The sequence below is a fragment of the Zeugodacus cucurbitae genome, chromosome 4, assembly GCF_028554725.1.
Source record: "Zeugodacus cucurbitae isolate PBARC_wt_2022May chromosome 4, idZeuCucr1.2, whole genome shotgun sequence".
In the NCBI taxonomy this organism is placed as follows: domain Eukaryota; kingdom Metazoa; phylum Arthropoda; class Insecta; order Diptera; family Tephritidae; genus Zeugodacus; species Zeugodacus cucurbitae.
Window position 1 is genome coordinate 13,216,760 of NC_071669.1, and position 22,985 is coordinate 13,239,744.

Sequence of the window (22,985 nt, forward strand, 5' to 3'; positions counted from 1 at the left end):
GCTAGCAGTTGTTGTTGCTATTTGTATTGTATTTGTATTTGTATGATGCTAGCACACTTAGGCGTATACGCAACATTTCAAAAAGTATGCTAGGCAGCAAGCGCGTGAAGAGAAAAATACAAAAAACAACAAAAAATAAAAATTTATAGAAAATTAACAGTGAATCAGCATTAAATGCTCAACAAATTGTGAGTTACAAAGTAATTTAAACTTAAAGTATAAAAAAATCCAAAAACAATCGCTAGCTGGGTTTATAATGATTTTTATTAGACCTTTAATGAGTTTAATGTCGATAGAGGCTTCTTTAAAGTTTACCTTCTCTATAAAAATTATAAGAATAAAATCGAAGCGCTAAGTTGGGGTATAATCGAACATTTTATTCTCTCGCAATTTATTTATTTCATTTTATTTTATTATAAGAATATGACCCAAATATTCGACATAAAGCCCACCAGAATAGCGCAAATCATTAAATATAGTATATGACCTGAGATAATTCCTAAACCGATTTCACCAATTTTCACCACCAAGCTACAATATTCAAGACTATATACTCACCTAATTTTGATATGATATCTCATATATTAACTGACATATACGGATATCTGAAAGCCCTAATTATAGGTATATGGAAACTAGGGGAAGTTATGACCGAGTTTCACTAATTTTTGACACACTAATTGAGACACTATTAGAAGAAAAAGACTTCCTCTAAATAACAATAAATTATCTCAGATATTTATTGATATTTTCGGTATAAAATTATCCTCATGCATTGAGTTCTTCTTGTTCGATATCTGGAGCCACGAAAAGTTATTGTCCGATTTCGAAAATTTTTCAATAAGTGATGTCACAGCTCAAATACAGTATTTGTATAAAGTTCTATTCCGATATCTTTATTGGTTGTTGATCTATATCTTAAAAAGTGAACTAATCAGATGGATTTTAATATTGTATTATATGAGAGGTAGCATGGTTGTGTACCGATTTCATTGTTCAGCGGTAATATCAAGCTATAAAGAACATATTATGTACCGAATTTTATTGAAATCAGTCGAGTAATTCCTGAGAAATGATTTTCGACCCAAAAGTGGTTGACTCCAAGCAGTTCTACATATTTTTTAAAAATCTGTTTGCAGCTTTTCTCTACTATTTCGTAAAATTTGATGTTTTTCGTTAGAGAGATAACGCACTTTTAGTAGTTTTCTGCATAACTTTGTTAGGATTTTTCTATATATCGACGAGAATGTAATACTGCTTACTGAAGACAAAAGAGCTTCTTTTGATTATTTCAAATATTTAATTTCCTTACCTAGTAATCCTTTCACTCAAGCGCCATAATGTTCAAATCAAAGCAAGTTTAGCACTTATTGTTTCTTCAAATTTCATAGCCTTTCTTCAATTAAAACGAACAAATAGCCAGCATGAAACGATCCAACTACAAAGCCTTTTTTGAGTTAGATGAGACTTTTTTTAGCATGCGATAAATATATTTGCAATCAAAATTAAATAAAAGTGTATATGAGTGGGATTGTGGATTTGTGCGCTTGTGCAAATGCATTTGAAATTATGTTTTAATGTCAACTAATGCCAGTCAGTCGCACTTTGACAGCCAGCCAAATGATTCTTAGCAAATGGCTTAGACGGTAGCAGACAAATTGATGATGAAGACATAAAAAGTAGAGTATTCCGTAATGTAAACAAACAACTCAAACTGACATGACTGACTGACTTTAAGGGATATAAAAAAAAATAAAAATGGAATTAGTTCATTAAACACCAATACTAAATATTTTCTTTTTTTTCGAACATAACCTCATTTTTAATTCTGAAAAATATCAAAAATATTCTATCCTCAAATAAATTAACAATTTTGTTTAAAAGTATGCATCAAATTTACAAGTGTATAAATCACTAAATCAGAGTATTATTTGTTATTTAATTAGAGCAAAATCTGCATATTTTTTATTTGTTCTGTTTGTTACAACTGATTTCATTATACAAAGCCAGTACAAGCAGTGATATCATATCGTAAAAGCAGATCTATGTCAACAAGAATATTTATAAAAATATATTAAAACAATCACATACAAAAACTCATTTAATTCATAAAAATTGTAAATAGTAAGTAAAAACAAAGCAAAACGGATACACTTTGCAACAAATCTGCAGCTTAGTGAATGACAACAATGACTCTAAAGTAATGTTATTTCTGGGATTTTGTAATTAATTTAGTCTGACTTTTTCTAACATTTGCATGGCTAACATAACTAGCATGCGCAGGCATTTGTATATTATATAACTATACAAATAATATATACAAACGAAATATAATTTTATGCTTCGTTGTATGAACTTTGTCGGCATTTGTATACATTTCAGCTATTTTATTTTGATATCACTAGGTTTTATTCAATAATTTGCTTGGCATTCATGCCTAATAATCACATGAATTAGTAAAGGACTTTGGTTGAATGGACATATGTTCATATTAATTTGGAATAACTAACAAAAAGGCTTAGAATATACGTGATACTGTGAACAGGTAGTTACAAATTTAATTTATTTTTTGTTTTTTTTTCACAGTGGTTAAACTTTATACGATATTAAACCAAACAAATTAAATATTTATTGACTCATATTGAGATGATTTGAGCCAAAATTTATGAAAATATTTTATGTCTCAAAATCATACAAATAAGAAAATTGCGACCATTTTCTAGTTTTGGTGTGAGACATTGACGTCTCTTATGTGTTACTTCTCTTATATTCAGAATTTTTTTTATTTATTCTCTTGCCATCTAGTGGATATGTGAATTAAAACTATATTCAGTTACTAAGTTACTTTACTAAGCCATGAATAGATAGTTCTAACTGAGGAAATTTTGGATGTTTATGAATTCTTAATATTAAGATCTCGACAACGAGAGACATAGAAAATTCAAATGTACAAATATTTGAAGAGAACATACATGTAGAGAAGGGTTTTATATTCACAATAGATAATTTACGGATTAAAATCTCAGGAACCTTATGTGACATCAATCATTCACACTTCAGTTTTATAGATCCCATGACACTTTTTGTCGTTAGACATGTTTCAGTTTGCCGGTGAATATATTTTCAATATTGTTTATAAGATTGTTAATTGATCAAACAGATCATCTCCGTAATGTTTTTCACAAGAACATCTTTGAATATTTTCATTCTTTTTTCTTTAATCCTTCATTAGAAATCTTGAGATTAAAATGAAATGGAAATTATCAGTATTTATTAATAGTAGTTATTTAATTCTGGGTCACCTCCCTTATCTACTTCTCATATTACTAGCTAGATCAGACTTCATGAAAGACCCACATTATAGATATGTGATTGGAGTGAGTAAGCTTGAGATGTTGTAAAAGCTTGATGATTTTTCAAATATAAAAATTTGTAATTGTTCTCCTTGTAGATATTTATATAACAAAACTGATATCCATGTGTTGTATTTGGTCTTTTGTGTCATGCTTTCGTATGAAATTGGAATATATAGACGCTTTACGAGTTAAAGTACAGTGGGTAAGTTTACTTAAAAATATTTTACTATATAATATTTTTATATAATATTTAAATTGGAGACAAGTGACCAGAGATTTTTTTTTAAAGATCATTAATCTGAATAATTTTTATACTTCCCAAAACCTCTGATCTAATTTTATACCGTTAAACATCAGTAAGAGTCTTTAACTTATCCTTGCATACTTTTTCTGACTCATATTGCATTCAAGCTCGTCATCTATAATTTCGAATTTTAAACTAATTGTAGTTATTTATTACTCTTATAATTTTTTTGCTCGAGTTCTCTTCCACTGATCAATATTCATGCATAAACATGCCAATTACGTTGAATTCTTATTAAATTCATCGTCTTCTTTATTGTTTTGTTTTAAAATTTGCTTTCTGCGTTCCCATGAAATCCGCGACTTTCACTTAATTGGTATTTCTGTCACCCTCCCTCACACTTATACTAACATCCACTCTTGATTCCATTCTCTGTCACACTTTCAGCCTTTTGCCAACACTTTCTCATACGCTCTCATTGTTTTTATTTATTGCAGGCCTACGAATTTTAATTACCAGCGCCAATGGCCATTAGTCTTGCTAGCATCGGCAGTGGGCAACAGCAGCGCGTAGTCAAGGAAGAGGTGATAGCTAAAAGCAAGCGAATAGTGAGCGTGAGCAGCGGAGCAATTAAAAAACAAGTGAAAGCTTAAGTGCTGGACGGCAGGTAATTGGGTGGCAGAGGTGGTTCGATATACATTTTTTCAAGCAATAGTTAGGTACCTATGAACAACAGCAGCAACAACAGGAGGCTAGTAAAGCGGCGAAAGAATGTAAATGGAAGCGAAACGGTAGCACTAATCACCTAGCAATGATTGAACGCTTGGCAGCTGCCATAAGAGCGAGCAAAAACGAGCGGTGAATTTTGGTTTATGCATATTAGGGATGTTCCAAAGTATTTTTTCTATAAAATAATAGTTATTTCCAATGAAATACAGTTATTATTTTTTTTTTAATTTTTTGTTTAGACTCTTTTTATGTAATTTTGAGCATTGAACAACAATTTTATCATGAGAATAGAATAAAAAAAAAATTGTTCCGAAAATATATTTGAACACCCCTAATGTGAAACTCAAACAAAGTTGCCCACTCTACTCAATAACAGAATTCCCTTTGTTCCCTTCGACTTATTTTCCTTTAAAGCATGAATGCCTGACATTTTTCCAATCTTTGAAGGCCAATATTAGCCTATACCTATAATTCAAAGGGACCCGCCGACGCTAACGCAATGCTTTCGCCATTTGAGTTCCTTGCACTTGTAGCTGCTGTTCTTCATATGTTGTTTTATAAATGAATTGTAATTTTTGCGGCTCTTGCCGCCGTCATACAATTCAAGGTCTTCGCGTGAGCTAACCATATTAACTTGCAATGCACACAAATACTTTGTTTGTTGTTTTTGTTATATACTTATTTTAAATGGTGGTGTTTGCTTATATATTCCTTAATTTACTTTCATGTGTGAATACATTTAATTTGTTGCGATTTAATTTTAGTTGTAAATTTTCACACACACACCGTTAAGGTGTATATTCATATGCGCGTGTGCGCGCAATTAAGAAGTAAAACAAGCATTTGCTTAGAAATGTACAAATCAACGAACGATAATAAATGTAAAAATTCATTTGCAAGATATTCGGATTGTTTTTTTTTTCTTTCAAGTAACTGACTAAGTGAACGAGGTGAGTACTATGGAGTGATGGGGCGTATGAGTAACATATGTGGGATGTGATGGAAAGTCAAAGTGGACTCAATAGAAAAAAATAATGGGAAATTTGTAATTGCAGCTATGGCGGAAAAAGTTGAATTAATTTTAGATAAAATACAGATCGAACTAAAATATCATAATTCGCACCTTATTTCTGCGCTGGACCCAATAGCACATAAAGTGGCCAGGAAGTTACCGACTATAGGACACTATAAGCGAGTCTATGATATCACGCAAAGAGTAGATAACGCTCATCTTTAACTACATTCGAAGAATGTAGTCAGGCTGGACGGGAATGCCCCTCAGTTCTAAATCATATTTTTTAAATTTATAACGATCTGACATATATAGAGTATTATATAATATAATTGCAAAAGAGTCCCACTAAAAGCTTTATCTACTAATCTTACCTTACACTACCTGGAACAGTTTCAGCTTTATAGTTGAGTGAGTCATACTAAAGAATTTCGTGAATATCCGACCAGGATTGATTTCTAAGTGAAATTGTAAATTAATTTGTTTGCTATTGGCGGTAATGGTTTGGAAATTAAAAAAAAAAAAAAAAAAAAAGGAACAAGCAGCAGGTGAAAGACTACCCAGTAATAAGAGAAACAGGTTCGTAAGAGTACTATTAATATAAAAAAGGTATATGGACTCGCAGATGCAATCCTTCCAGAACAGAACAGAAAAAAGGAACAGAAGGAACAAAGGAAATGTATAGAAAGGAAAAGAAATTATCAAACTTTAAAGATGTTCTGAGAGATTCAAAGGAAGGATTATAAATCTTCTGAAACCGTGCGCATTACATTCGATCTTACGGAACCGGAACGGATTCTAATATATATCAGTCTTTGATAATTTGGCATTATTCCATCAAATTATTTTGTTTTTTTTTCATGTGATTTTTTTTTAATTTCAACCAATATTTACATTGAGAGTGTATGGAAAAATTAAGATTAGCATTCAAAACCTATGAAGGTTGGGATATTAAGCATATTGATACAGTATAATGAGTCGATTTGTCCACATTAATACTTTTCTTCTTTCAGTTGCAGTCAATAATACCAGTACTCTTTTAATAGCTTTCATATTTATTTATCAATATATAAAAATCTGTGACCCGAAAATGAATTTTACTGTTCCCTAATTATTTATAATATAAAAATTTCCCGTTTAGTAGAAGATAACATTAAATTAAACCCCCTCAAACTGAATTCAATCACATTACCACGTAATAGTCGTTACGCACACACTTTGTGGCTAAGTGTTATGGGCCATCAAATACAAAGTGACTGCACATATTTAAATATCTTGTTAACCTTTTAACTGACACTTAACCTTTTGCATTGGCCGCACGTTAACCATATAAACACGACTAAGAAAAGTTAACGCCACGCTACTCACACACCCGATGACAATAGTACAAATAAACCGGCATGCAATAGCATTCCCGTTACATACTTGTCCCTTAACGACTACCACCAACAAACAACAACAATGTATGTGTGCTTAATAAAATTGAATATAGAGCGCTACACACGCACACATGCCACATATCACCATTAAATGACTGCCACATACTCAAAATTAAATTTCCTGTCTGTCCGTTGGGTAGTCAATAAATCTCAACACGGTGTTGAGGCTTAAAAAGAGCGTGGAGGAGAGGTGAGAAGAGGGCTAGTAGCGGGTGTGTGGTTGTTTGGTTGTGTGCATGACTTTTTATCGCAAGGGATTGTCGCATGCCACATAGTACATATTATGTTGGTAAAAACTTTTGTATTTATGTTTGTTAGATCAACTAAATCATGTTTGTCGCCCGTGTTAAGCCTACGTCTTTGCCTGATGGCTATATTAAGCTGGGTCATTCATTTCTTCCTTTCACTTGCGGTAAAGTGCCTTAAAGCGTCATATGTGGTGTGTTCAAAAAATAATGGGAATTTGAAAAGGGTTCGAGGTATCTTTAAGAGCTTGGCGTTTTTCGTTTTTAAAAGCACACACAAGCTTATGAGAAATCGCTGAAGGAGTCAAAGGCTATCCCAAAAACCGAGTCTAAGATGAGTACCGACGATTGACAGAATGCATAAGTGCATAATATTGAATGGGAACTATTTTGTAGGCGACAACATTAATGTAGAAAAATGAATATATATTTTTTTTTGAAAAAACGAAAGTTCCTGTTATTTTTTGAACACTACTCCACACAAATATTTATTTATATATGTGGTATATCTTCATATGTTACATTCTCACTTCCATCCGAAGCCTATTCATACAGTCACACAACTTCACTCCTTGTGAAACTTTAAATTCACTTCCACTACCGTTACGAATATCCGCAATTCTGCTTGACATTTGCTGATGCCATTAACTCTCGCTTGAGGTTTTCCCGCCTCATAATTTCCCATTACGAGTGTGTGATTTTCCTTTTCGGTGGTCGCCAAAGTAGCCGAAGTCGTCGCCACCGCCGTTGCGGCTTATTCAAATGGCCTGATTCACTTACCACGCTGTTCAGTCAGTTTGACCACACCACAGCAAGGCAAGGCAAGCTGCTCTTCCACGCGCTAGCTATCTTCTTTTTTAAACTCATACGAACTTATACACACTCTCTTTAGTTAGTATACATATAGTTGTACTTACTTATGCTCTTGCCTTGCTTCTTTTCAGCGTCTGCAGCTTATAGTCGCAACTTGAAGCTCTTTGCTTTAGTTGTTCTCTCTGCGTAGCTGGTTTTTGTTGGGCGGTAATAAATTTCATTGCTTAATCACTTTTGGCTGACTCAGTCAGTTTTGAATCCAGTGTGACGCCTCTTCTTAAGCCCATACACACGTACTTTCGATTTTTAGAGCTATCTCCTCTGTGTGTGTGCTCGTGTTTGGTCTGTTAAAATGTTATTAAACTTAAATTTAATTAAAATTTTGCCTATAAAAAATTCCGCCGGCGTTCAGTGTGTGCATAATATACAAGCCAGCAAAAACAAAAGGCACCAAAGCTCCCCAATCAAAATGTAAATTAAATGAAAAATGCGGGAAAATCTTTTAATGGTCAGCTGTTAAAATTTTAGTGGCCATTTTTGTTGTTGGCTGGCCATTATATAATATTTTTTTGGGGAATTTATGGAGATTTGACCTCAGGCTTATTTACTACAGTTTCTGCATCGTTTCATGACTGTCAACGAAACGAGGCTCCACTGGCATACATAGTCGAAATAGTGGACTTCCACTGCCGAAATTGCTCCGAAAAGGACTGTCTTAGAGCTGATGACCACGGTGTTTTGGAATTAAAAAGATGTGACCTACATTATTTAACTAGATTCGTCTGAGCCAAGATAATAAATAATCGTAATTTATTCAAAACATGTCATTACTCTTTTGTATTCTCATTACTTTACAGACCGCCCTCGTACTAGATCTGCTTCTTTGATGATTTGGTCTTAGATCCCAACTTACACATGTTTTGAAGGCACTTAGATCTACTAAATTTTATTTTTAGACGCAAATAGTTTATTGCAGGACATTTTCATAGCTTGTCATAAAATTTCGTTCTAGAAAGTCGACAAATACAACTAAAACTCAACGGAATTATATTAAGCTTCAGGAGTAAGATATTCAAAAATTTATGAATAGAAAATGAAGAATTATGGTTTAATTACAATATCATCCGTTTAAAGATTTTCAGCCTAGTAGTAGGAGAGTTATTCTATTAGTATATTCTCTTGAAGCAAGTGATATTAGGCAAAACTTTTTCATTCGAAAACTTGTGAAAGTCTCCTTCAAATATGTATGACATATGTTCTATTAATCTGGGAGCAATTTAGGTTTGACATTTTATAATTGTCGGTTCCCAGCACTCTTTAGGTCATAGAATCCTAATCAAATAGTAAAATTAGATATTGTGTAAAAAACATTTATGGGTTATTTTTTAGAAATTGGATTTCTATCAAGAGAATAATTTTGCTTTTAGTAGCATGCCTCGATCTCTCGAACAAGTAGGCAACCCCAACACTAAATGTAAATTTTAAGAAATCGTATCTTCATTTAATTGAAAAAGAAATAATATTAACCATTACCAGTAAATAGTCATAAACTTAACCATTACATAATTCCCAAATCAATTTAAGCACTTTAAATAAAACATAACCTCACTCTGTGCAACACAACATACCAAAACGCAATCCCTTTTTAAGGTTTAACCGTATATAATATTTAAAGCACAAATGGACACGACTAAACATATTTTCCATAAGTCACTCAACATATACCACAGATGTCAATTGTGTATGTAGAAAAGGAGGACAACAAAATGCGGTGCTTGGGAGTGTGAGAGTATTCAAACAGACAGAAAGCCAACGCTAACACGACAAAATCCGATGATAAGCAACTTTATGTAAAACTGAAACGTTTTTTAGAATGAAATCCACTGTTTTCACAAAAAAGTTGAGAGAGAGTTGAGCTTCCACTGAAAAACAATAACAACAGCATGAACACTATTAAGCCACAAAGCAAATCTAAAAAGCAAACACATGTATAACTATCAGTTTAGGAGATGTAAGTTGAAAGGTGGAGTAGAGACGGATGCGCTTTTAGGGTACATATGGGAAAGGTAGCGGTATGTATTAGTGGCGTTCTCAAACACTTAAAGTATGTGCAGAAACAAATGTATAAGCCCGGCAGGAAATAAATTGTTTTTGAACTGCTGTCGATAACATTTGGTGGATTGATTCGCTTGAATAGTTTCCAAGACCTAGACCCAAAATTTTCAAGATACGCCAGATGGCGCTATTATCATAATATTCTAAAGAGATTATATGATGGCCGATTCCGGTGGGATTTTATTTTTTCCTTAGGTATTTTAATAATTCTTTCTGGGTAGTTATGCGAATAAGTGTACACATATAAACAAATACACCTAACTGTCGCTCCATATGCATATATAGGTGGCACATATGTATTAGTGCCCATACACAAGACGATGAATTTCGAGTGCTCTTAGCCCACCTGCTGGCATTTTGCCTGAATATTTGCGCTTAGCTGTTTGCATTTGCACTTAGTGATAGTGTTTAACTCCACACACACTTACACATGTATACAATCACCTACAAACATGAATATAGATCTGTAGATATAACCGTATATTCGAGTATTAGCAACTGCCGCTGTGCATATTGCAGTTGCTGCGACTTGCTCCTGCTGCGGTTGGCAGCATTTTTTGTTTATTTCGCCGTGTGCGAAAATTTCCTCACCGTCACTCAATTATACGTTGCTCTCCTAATTCATTCAGCATTCGCACCTTTTTGACACCAACCAACCTGTGCCTGTGCGCTCGTATTGGAAGTGTCGTGGTAGCCATTTTCGGTTTGCTCTTGCCGGCGCATAAATAGCAAATTGATGATGCTCATGATGACTCGCAATGATGGCTATGATTATAATGGAGAGGTAGACGATGATAAAAAAAATCACACTCTTCCGCGATGGTTCATTAAAGCGACACACATAACGGGAGTGAATCACATTTTTGCGAGGATACAAGTATAAGCAGCTGATGGATATAATGGGATTAACGTCGACTTTATCAGCATAATTCGCATAGCTACGGAGGATAATTTCTGTTTTTCACATGAAAAATTCTAGTTATTCCTTCGATAAGTTAAAACGATATGATGCGATTTGAGATGGGATAATAACAAATTATTTAAAGGGCTATTACAAATAGACTACCGAGGTATTTTTCGTTAAAATAATAAAAGCGATGATATTTTTATTTTCCGAAATCTTACCCATAATATAAAGAGAAATTTTCAAACAAGCCTCCAAAAGTGAAATAAACCTTCCTACATAATGATCTTGGAAAGGTTCAGTACATGATGCTGAAAAGTTCAGTTCGGACTAACCGTTAATCCAAAAGCATGAGAAGCCCTCTCTCTGATATAATTATTCATTCTTAATGGAGTAAAACGATAGCAGTCTCGAGTTCAGTTCAAAAACTTGATGAAAAGATCTAATGTGATAAGAGGTAAAAATAGAGCACTTTTGGATAGGAGAATGATCAGAGGATTTACTTTTGGTGAAGAGGGAATTGAAGATAATAATGGATTATGTGCTACTGCTTTCGTTCTGGCGTTCTTTCGACTTTCCTTTCGAATTAAACTTAGGATGAGATCGATTCTCACCAGATATACAAATAATCACTTTGGAGAGAGAATGTAATAATTGTGAACTAACAGTGATCCTAGCTAGACTCATCTATTCCATTCGCATTCGACAGTATTATAAAGTACTTCACATACAATATATCCATTAAGTCTGATTGACGTAGATTGCCATAATAATTAAAAATTCGATCGTATTGTCGAATCGAATAATATTATCAATGAATCAGACATTTACTGAACTTTCACATTTATTATGAAAATATGTACTTAAACAATGATCGAATTTGGCAGAGTCCGATCAGCATTGTGTGTAATACCATTTATTTTTGCTGGAATATGGTTTTTGATTGAATGGAAATGAGTTCAGAAGAGTAACCCCTAAAATCTGAAATAAATAATTGTGTTTTCATACTAAAGTGTAAGCTTTCTGATCAGAGCTTTCGACTTAAATGCGCATGAAAGCTTTCCCACTTTTTTGGTTTGTTAATTAGTTTGTTAATTAATTTTTTTATAAATGAGATACTTTAACCTTAAAAAAAACTTTGACATTCTGTCCATATAAAGAGAGATATAGTTTTCCCAAAGTAACATCTAGTATTTTAGTAAAGGAAATTTCACACACAATCCTGCCGAAATTATCAGCATACTTCAATTCCATACTTCTATTTTGTGGCAAAAAAAGAATATCTGATTATTCTCCACACCCCTTCTCCCGCACAACTATTAATACACGTTCGCTTGCATGAAGCAAAATGTGAAAAGAAAACGCAGCAAAAACATGGACCGCAGCAACAGCAGCAGCAGTGATTGTATTTTTGCAATGTCGACGCCTACAAGTGACTGCGATACCGGAACAGCGTGTTGCCACTACCGTGAACAGCAAAGCTGTAACACAGAGCGTTGTGCACTGTACCAGCAGCTCCTACACCTCCCTCTCCCCGTACACCTTTCGCTGTGCCTAGCCAACACTGTAATGCTCATTTAAAACACGGAGGTGGATTTTAACACTTTTTCCCTTTGTGCGACAATAATGGCTTACAGACAATATGGCGCAGTTTCCGCCTCGTTTTGTGAATTTATATATACATATGTACGGACGGAGCAACGTGTTGAAGCGTTGAGGTGACACACCAACACGGACAGACACTCAGATGATATGAATGTGAGAGGGCTCACATGCCGGTTGACAGTAGTTGAAGGCGTATGCGAAAGGATTCATGCACTTTTTGGTTGTCTATAAATATGAATGCAGGTGTATTTATCTGTGTATGTTAACGCTATTGGCTACAAAGTGGCCCCGCCGGCATGTGGAGCGCACGAAGTGAGCAAATGAAGAGCGTAAAGTGAGGCCACACTGTAGTGGCATGCAAAGAGTGCCTTCTCTATGATATTCATAAGTGCTCTTTTACCCATTGTTCGTAGGCCACTTCAAGTGAGTGAATCCTTTTATCAGAGGCCTTTGTGTGTATGTGCCCTGCCGTGAAAAATGAAATATTTTTATTAAAATTGCTGAATTTTTTTTGGTACGTTAATAATGAGATTATGCAAATTAAATTTTTATATTAATTTCATCTTTATTTTTACCGTTAATCACAATATATGTGGAAGCTCTTTGAGGTGCTTGGAATTCGAATATTTTAATTTTTAATATATAGTTTTAGACGTCAAATATGAAATCAAGATATATAAATATTGAATATCTCACCAGACCAAGCTATATACTAGCTTTAGGCGTTGTAGATTATAAAATTAGCTAACTCGAATATTGAGTTGAGTGATGATACATGAACAAACACCACAGAATTATTTTATTAGTTACTTCAGAGGGTTTAGTTGTAATACGAAACCCAAAAACTGAGCTTCTCGCAAATTTAATTGCATAGTTTTAGGCGTTAAGCTTAGATTGGTAATACAACAATTACAAATCTCCTCCTTGAGGACACCGATCAGAGATTTTGGTATATCATAGCTCTTAAGCTGGATAAACAATAATTATATAATTTTTAGTTGCATAGTTTTAGACGTTAGAGCAAATCGATATGTATATTTTATTATGAACTTTAGTTAGTAGTAAGTTTGGCTTCTCATATGAACAGAACGAACTCTAGAGTACACCCAAAAATTGAGATTTATTGAATCATCAAACATATATGAAAGAAATCATCAAAAATATATATCGAAAAATCAATTTCTTCGGGAATACAAGTATGAAGCTTTATTGAGCCCACAATCTTGTTACGAACTAAATCAGAACTTAGTGGTTCAAGGATGTGGTAAGATATTTTGTAAAATATTTGTAGCATTGAAAAATAATATACGTAAATGGCAGGCGCCAAAAATTATGTTACACTCATACTAATACACTTTCTGCTCACTTTTTTAAAAAAAACCATTAATCCATAAAGAACCAAAGGAAGGGGCATTTTTACACCTTTCATAACTGTTCAAACTCTAATCTGCACACAAACCAGAAAAATGTGGCTCCACAGTGTGCAAAGAATTTATGTTTTCTTCCTTAAAGCAATTATGTCGGCATGTATGTACATACGCACATGCCTCACCAATTCGTCAGGATATTATAAATATTTCCGAAATTTCATTTATTTCTTCACACAAAAGTTAATCCACAAGTTTTATTTACTACAACACCAGATAAATTCAACTTTAACCAAACTCACCCACCACACAGATACTTATGTATGTATTTGTGTGTGAATATGCAGACACTTAAGATATTTAAGCGATTATATAGTTTTCAATAACGGGATTTTCGAAAGATTATCAAATTGCTGCAGAAAATTGTTCAAAATATAAATAAATGTATATTGGATATGAGCATGAATAAGCAATTTAATGCGTACATATGTATATGTATGTATGTCTATACTATATTGTATACCTTTATATTCGAGATAGTTTTATTACTTATGCCTGAAAGCAAATGAAATGGAAGATGCGAGTATTGTGTGCTTGTTTAAATTCAAGTGATTTCACGCATAGACGAGTCAGTGCCAATGAGTGCATATACAAGTGTACAAAGTCAAATAGCTTAACTTATATAACACATAAACCCATATATCTACATATATATACTGGTATAACCCTTTCTCAAGCACATAGAGCTTATGCTTGTAGAAATACTGATAATAAAATTTGGTATTTTAATTATGCAAGGCAAGTGGGGAGAACTGGCAGGTCAAAAAATGAAATGAAAGAAATATGCTTACTTACAGTCACACATATAAAGAAAGATTAACAACAATTGCTGTAAATAAATAAATAAAACCAACTGCCTACATCATATTTGACTACATAGATAAGGTTTCAAATACTACTTCCTTTCCCTAATTCAACTTTCACTATTATTATTCTTAGATATTATAAGTTTTTGTACATAAATCAATTTACACAAATTTAAATATATAAGAATGAATGCAAGATTATATTTATATAAGTAATACTCCTCTTTTCTCTTCTTTCTGAATATTTTTATGCATGCAATTTTATAAAGTTTAGTGGTTGCTTTGCACTTAAGTACTCATTAATTTGAATAGCTTAGTCAACTAATACACGGGCATACGTAAACAAAATGTTAACAAGAAAGCAAGGGAAGCACTCGAACGATGAAGAAGTGCACATATGTGTGAGAATATATAATAAAGAAGAGTATGTGGAAATACATATGTATATGTAAATATATGAGAGCATCTCCCTTCTACTTGCATATTTTACATATGTTTGCTTGCTTGAGTACTAACAGCAAACAAATTTATTGGTGAAAATACCGGCAAGCGCAACGCGAAAACTTAACTGCTTAAATGAAAGTCAACAAGCCGTTGAGGCGAAGGTGAGATGAGCCAACGCATGAATGTAGACTATACACTAAGATAAGTAAGATTTGTGCTGCCTTGCCAACGGAGGCTATAGAGGTACGGCACGACGAAGAAGCTAAGTAGGTGCCAATGGCGCTAAATTTAGCGTATGGTTAGACAACTACTAACCTATAGACAAGAACACATATACTTCAGTGTGGAGCAAGGATGCTGAAGTATGCATATATGAGAGTAGGTTAGTGCTTCATATATATGTGAATGTATATTTTTGCATGCTTGAGTGGCTGTGCATATTTAAAACGCGTTTTACCTAAGTAATCTCACACATACACCTAAGGATACCTACTGCCAAGTCCCTGCTCAAGTTTTACTTACCTTTCAACTTCTTAAGTGGCAAAACGCAAACAAACAATCGACGAACTAAACTTGTTTAACACATTTTCGTTGCATTGCGCCACCATTAAAATGCAAACACACGTAGACATACATTCATGCATATGTTGCTATAGAAAATTATATAAGCATATGCATACACCGTCGCTGCTGTTGTTATTGTAGCACCTGCTCTTGCCATTTACGCAAATTTTCTGCTGAAATTCGGTTAGATTTTATTTACTCCATTAAAGCTATTTTTCGCGCTGCAGTACCTGAAAAATTTTCTTGTTTTTGTTGTTTTTTATGCTTACTCTACCTTCATCTGCTTCTTAAGCAGCTTTCGCAAATATGGGTTAACGAAAATTGGAATTAAGTGAAGTGCACATGAACGCAAGATATGTCTACACATATGTACATATGGGTATAGTTGTTGCAAGATATATCTACACATATGTACATATGGGTATAGTTGTTGTAATAAATTAAAACGAGGAAAATAGCACATTGAGGATATAACTTGGGAGATTTACTGTGATTGGTAAAACTTTTAAGTAATAATTTAATATTTATTAAATTTTTGTCCAAGGAAGCTCAGTGAGACCTATAAAGTTGGTAATTTGGTCGTAACTGTAACCTACAGAGGTCAGAAGAATGACTAAGAAATTTATTTTTAACATTGTCAATGTCCTCAGCAATTCTCAAAATTTTTGGAGAAAGTTTTCTGCTGAAGCAACTACAACCAAAACAAAAAAAAAAATATTGGAAACTCACTTACTCACTTACTGGGCTCCCTATAGCACTGATTCTGAGGCAATTATAGAATGTTACGGTAGTTGTAAAAAATTTGACTAGCCATCAGAACTCTGCAGTCTATATATGATTACTGCTTGCTCATGCTTTGAGAGCTTAGAACTTAACCACTTAGCAATAATAGTATGAGCAGTTTAAGAAGCATTAGGAACTATAAGCTTGCGTCTATTTTCGAAAAAAATCGAACTGCTTACTAAGCTTGCAAAACTCAATAAAAAAGCAATGATAATATCTCTTATCGTGCTTTTATATCGATATTTCACTAGCTTATCCAGTTACTTTAATATGCAAATTGCTTCTTGAAAGTTTATATAGCGCCTGATTCAAATTCAACTTCTTACAAAGGCAGCACCGCGGCAAGCATATGCAACTATTACCCTACTCGCACCATCTCTCACTCTTTCACTCTCACTCTTTTTGCTACCCACTTCAACAGCCACTAACGACGAAACTATTCAACCAAACTGCTATGGCTGCCTTGAAAGTGCAACATTTTTTATAGTTTCCTTCCGCACTAGACGCCTCTCGCCACCAGCACCACCTGCGCTCCCAAAACTTGTTGGACCATATTTGCAGAGAACGTATACTTCCTGCCTGCCGTTAGTTAGCTAAATCACGCCGCTATGTCCGGTAAAATTATTCCACGTTCATTTAGTTGAACTTTGAAGAGAGAAAATAACAAAAACAAAAATTAAATAGAATAAAAAATAAAATAAAAATGAAAATAACAACAAAAATAAAATAAAAACCGGCGGCAACTGCACCGCTACTTCGCTCCATAGGCAAATTAAAGAAAATTCATTAAAAAATACAAGACGATAAAAAGTTGCGCCGAGCGAAAATTAGTTTAATAAGAAAAGCAGTGCAAGAGTGCAACTGAAAAATGCAGTCGGCTAGGCTGGTGGGTGGGTCAGTGCGGAGTTTGGATGGGGAAGCGCGCTGGTCAACAAGCGAGGCGTTGATGGCAGCTTTTAAAGTTTGCGACCGGCTTAAATAACCGAAAAGCGCAGTGGCAGTAATGAGAAAGCAGAATAAATAGTAAAAAAATGCAGTGAAGGCGTGCATTAAGCGGAATTAAAAAGAAAAGCTGATGATAGCCTATAATTTGCAATTATAATAGTTTTAATTAAATTGTGCGCTAATTTTATGACTTCCTGCAACTATAAGACAGGTATAAAAATAGAAGAGAAAAAAATAAATATTTTATCAAAAAACGAAAATTATCGTTATTTTTTGAACACACGCATACTCAGCTAAGAGACGATGACAATGTATCCAAACTTAAAAAAAAACTAGATTAAGACCATATATAAGTTTTGAGAAATAATTTTCTCAAATATTATAGCATGAAAATAAAATAAGAGCTGCTCCCAGCTACATGCACGTAAGTAAACTTTCATCGCTCGAAATAATAATTTCAGTAATGAAAATATATTGCAAGTTCCAATTTGCATTTAAATCTGTGAACAATGTATCAATCCATTTAATTTGAACAATTTAGCAACAATTTAGCACAAAATCAAAATTATATATGTAAGTATATACAAGTTTACATATATTTATATCCACAAAATTATTTATGCAAAAACCTCAGAGCATTCCACAATTTGCAAGCTTCATGTATTGTTATACTAATATCTGTATCTTGTTGCACTACTACTAATATAAAAGTAAATAACAACAAATTGTTAGATAAGCTGACACATAAATACCGAAAAATCACTCATACGTACTGGCTGACCAACACGGACGCGGCTAAAATAATAAATCGACTTATTGCTCATGGTAGCCAGTGAACTGTGAGTCAATATTTGTCAATGAAATATGTTTTCGTTGAATGTTCTTAAAATCTTATGTAGATTAATGGTCACTTAAGTCGCTCACAATTGAAAAACAAATATTGTTTGAAGTTAATAAGTTTCTTTTCTGTTCTTTGGCGCTGAGCAGCTGTTTGGCTGCACACAAGCTGTCGGTGGAATTGATGATTAATTGTGGGGTTTTCAGAAAGATCTAGTATGTGTATTGGTTGAGGGTAAGTTATTGATTATTTTTTGGTGAAAATATATTTTGTTAGTGAAATTTTGTGTATTAATGGAATTGAAAGAGTTTGGAGTAAATATTGAAAAAATGAACTACGTTTTAATAAGTTTTGGGTACTTTTGTATGAAAACGTGATGAATGAAGTTAATCTTGCAATAAAATGAATGCATTTGGGGAATTTTGGTATGATTTAAAAATGTTTATTAAGGATTTTCAGTTAGAAAAATAGATTTTTGGTGAAGTGGCGTTAATATTATGTGTGAGTATAAAAGATTTTCAATATTAATTATGGAAGTTGAAGCAGAAATAGTTATAAAACTCTTTATGTATTTATAAAATAGTAAAATTCTTATAAATTAAGATCTAATATCGATCATTGCGATGCAAGTCTGACTAAAAATTTCAAAAATATTAAAAGTTTAGTAAATTTAAAAAAAATAAATTTAAAAATTTTAGTAAATATTTTTAAAACAAATAATTATTAAAAAAAAAATCTGCAAAAATATATAATTTTGTTGTTGTAGGCATGCATTGGTGTGTCAAATATTAATTTGTAAGTATGACAGTTCATAATATATAATTTTGCATACCAAAACTTGCTCACAAGGCAATTTCTTCAGTACTTTCATGACTGAAAGACGCTGGATTTTAAGAGTATTACATTTCTTCAGTTGCATGTGGCTATACATACATAAATATTTAATATGAAAATACTTTTTTCACTAAAATATGTACATAGAAAAGTGTAAAATATGGCGATAAAGCAGATAAATACCGAAAAAAGTATTATTTTTCGAAAATAGAAATATGTTTTATGTAAATAAACTAACAAATATTTATTTATAATTAATTTTAGAGAACATTACTGAACAAAAAATTAATATTCAAACTAATAATTTCAGGTGTCAAAAATTTATTGAAGAAAATTTTATAATATTTCGTTTAAAATTTAATAAAAATTCAATTTAATTTTTTGAACAAAGTATTCGTAAAAACACTCTAAATTACTCAATTAATAAATATAAAATCAAATAAAAAATATATATTTCTGTTTAATTAATATTAATATTTAGGGAGTATTATGACTGAGGATTTATGCTGAATATAATATTTAAAATTTATATGAAATTTGTACATTTATAATAGTAAAACTCAATTTTATTTATTCATAAATAGCAGTAAATAATTTTAGCAAACCATAATTATGCTGCGCTACTCCGTCCACAGCCCATTAATTAGCCGCTCAACAGTGCGTATGAGTGATTAAAATGCTATGCTCAAGCGCTAAAATAGTGTTTATATTGAAGACCGAAATTTCCAAAAGCGAAATTTATGAAAGCTAACAGCGCAGTAGTATGTGCACAAAACCGCCAATGCTACTACTGCTGCATAAATTGTGGGAGGCAATGCCTCACAATTAGCCAATGTGTCGTATGAGGACGGGACGCGAGCAGCAAAATCAAATGGAAAATCATGCGTCAATATTTGTTATAAAATAGATTTTGATTATAAACAATTTGTGACCACCGCCACCAAAAATGCTGCATAAATTTTGTATAGCCATTTGACATGCAAGCGTTGTTATTGTGGATGATTGTTATTGTGCCTGTGCGAACTACTGTGCACCACTGCGTATGCGTTTTGTTTATTAAATATGTTATGCGTGAGAAAATATAGCTGCGGTCGGCCTATTTAACGGTCATACTATATAAATATCAACTTCTGTTTATTAAATGTGTGGTTAAAGCTTGGTGGTTTGAGCTTTTCATTTGACTTTTTAAATTATTTGTGGAACAACATTTTTAAATAATTTTTTTTATATAAAAATTCATTGAAAATTTAATTTCTAAGCTGATATCTGGCATACTAAGGTTTAAGGTGTATATTTTTTCATACTTCGATATTTGATTTTCCTTTAACCTCCGATAAACTGCGTGTTTCGTCAGCTAAATAACACATATAAAATCGAGTTTCATTAACCTGCTGAACTATTTCTCGCGTGTATGCATGCAATGCGCCAATTTTCCATTTCTATGAAATGACATTGAAAGCGCACACACACAGCAAACACAAAAAACAGCAGCTAAGAGGGCAGTAAACAAATATTTACATAGCTAAACATAGCAGAGTAGGTCGGAGTTGAGAAAAATACTGACTGAAATCAAATGCAAATACACTCTTGCGGCCATCTGCGCATTGCAGTGTTATGCCACAATTACAAACTGAAACACACACATATGCACAACTGCTTGGTCAATCAGTCAGGCATGTGGTAATTTGGGCAAATTTAACCGCTTGTATATTCGTAATGGTACAAGCCATTCATCAGTGACACTCCGATGGGTCAATAGAGCAGTGATGGACACCATTGTTGCTTGCCACGGCTCGTGTGCGCGTGCACATAACAGTGGTATAGCATTCACAAAGCTTTAATGAACTCATCGACTGGAAATAGCAATGAACTATTGGTTTAAGTGATGCGCAGAAAGCAGCAGAATAAATTCCTATATTCCTAAAATATACCATAATTAATAGAAATGTATCCCAAACATACACACAGAAGTAGAAAATAAACTCAAAATCTATTGCTGAATTAACATTCATGGCATACACTGGTTGGATGATGTTTGAGTTCTTTTTTAAAATTTTAACCTAACCTACTAAATTACTAATTGAACAATTAACTAATTGAGCTCAATTTACTAATTAAATACATAATTAATTGAGTTCAATTTACTAATTGCACTTAAAATACTAATTGGATTTAATTAAAAAAATATAATTTTACTAATTGAATACAATTAACAAAGTATACAATTAATTAATTGAGTTCTATTGTTTTATTGGTGCCTAGTCCAGTAATGTGGAAATAATATTGAAAAATTAGCTAGTTGTGTTTAATTTACTAATTGAACAATTTACGAATTGTGTTCAATATTTTGTATTAGTATTTTATTAATTGAATTTTTTAAAGTAATTTATTGAATTTCATTAGGAAAAAAATTTATTAATTGAGTTCCATTTACTCTTTTCGTTATTAAATAGTTCAACACTATTTAGTTATTTAATGATCCAATAATGTGTAACTTCCAGTCTAAAATTTAACAATTTGCTATTTGCTTTCAATTTTCTGACAATTAACTAACTCTGGTCAATTTAAAAATTGCACTCGAAATACTAATTGAAAAATATAATTGAATTTCATTTAGATAACATCATTTAATTAATTGAATGAAATTTGCTAATTAAACAATTAGCTAATTGAATTCTATATAAATGTTTAATAAATAATCCAATAATATGAACCTATTTAATGTAAAAATTTAATAATTGAACAATTAACTATAAATGAACTAATTGAGTTAGCTACTTTTCAGCCATTTTCAATTGACAACGAAGCAATATACAAATTACCCTAAACATACAAATTGAAGAAGACCCTTCATGTACTGCAGTTTTCTAATTTTTAAACAATTAACAGGTAAATTGACCTCTTAATTATGTCAGATAATTGAACATAATTGGCATAATTGAACATACTTCCCTTACTCAAAATTCAATTCATTCATTCACATCTGCATCGATATATTTATGTGTGTGAACCCTCTCACACCTCCAATGCCTCGAATGTCCACTGCCCAAACTAATCACAGACAAGACTTTACCTTTGCCTGCTACCCATTAACTGTTTGTTATTATTTCGCATGCCGACTGTCTGGTCGACGTTATTGAAGTTCCTGTGCGTAACAAATGAAATTCCAGCAACAAAATACACATACCAGCCTGTCAGTGGCATGTATTAATTGCAGTAAGTAAACAAACGTCCAAATGAAATTGAATAGCAAATGGAAGCATAACTAATATCCTTGAACAACGTCGTAGTTTGTGAGCGCGCAGGATGGAAAGAGAAAGAGAGAGAAGGAGAATAAACGTGCTAGCGTGCGGCTATAATGAAATGTTGCCATCCGAAAATATATGTTGGCGTTTCGTTTGGGCAATGCCCAGTCATTTGTCGCGCACATTATGATGACATGCAATGGCTGATAAATTACACGCTGACAAGTGCTCATTTGGTAAATGCTCGAGTGTGGAATATTGTTGTGTTAAATATAATGTGTTTTTTATTAATTTGTATTACCATTTGGGAATTGTCGGTTTCTACTTATTTTATAGTGAATTTGATTTGCTTTGAAGCTTTAAGGTAATAAATAGATTTATATTATTCATAAACATTTTTTGTGTCTAAAATTTGGCACACTTAGAGAACAATTTAAGACTCTTTTAATGAACAAACAGTCTCTAACTCAAATGAATATAAACATTGGTAGAACTTCTGCAGACAAAATATCGGAGGATTACATTCAGCTACTCTTTGTGGCGCTGTTTTGTCCAACATAATACCTCAACCTACTGTGAATTTTGGAAGGAAACGATGGCGACGGTAAAGAAAATGTGTTCCCAGGACAGTTTTAGC

General features: G+C 32.8%; 1 protein-coding gene and 1 long non-coding RNA gene across 2 annotated transcripts in view; one reads left to right on the top strand and one right to left on the bottom strand.

Annotated features, from left to right (window-relative positions):
- LOC105220458 (Ig-like and fibronectin type-III domain-containing protein 2) overlaps nt 1–22,985 on the top strand; it is an 804,343-nt gene that overhangs the window by 369,930 nt on the left and 411,428 nt on the right. The window lies entirely within an intron of this gene.
- Nucleotides 1–22,985, bottom strand: part of LOC128921298 (uncharacterized) — a 97,995-nt gene that overhangs the window by 52,192 nt on the left and 22,818 nt on the right. The gene's annotated exons all lie outside the window — the stretch shown is intronic.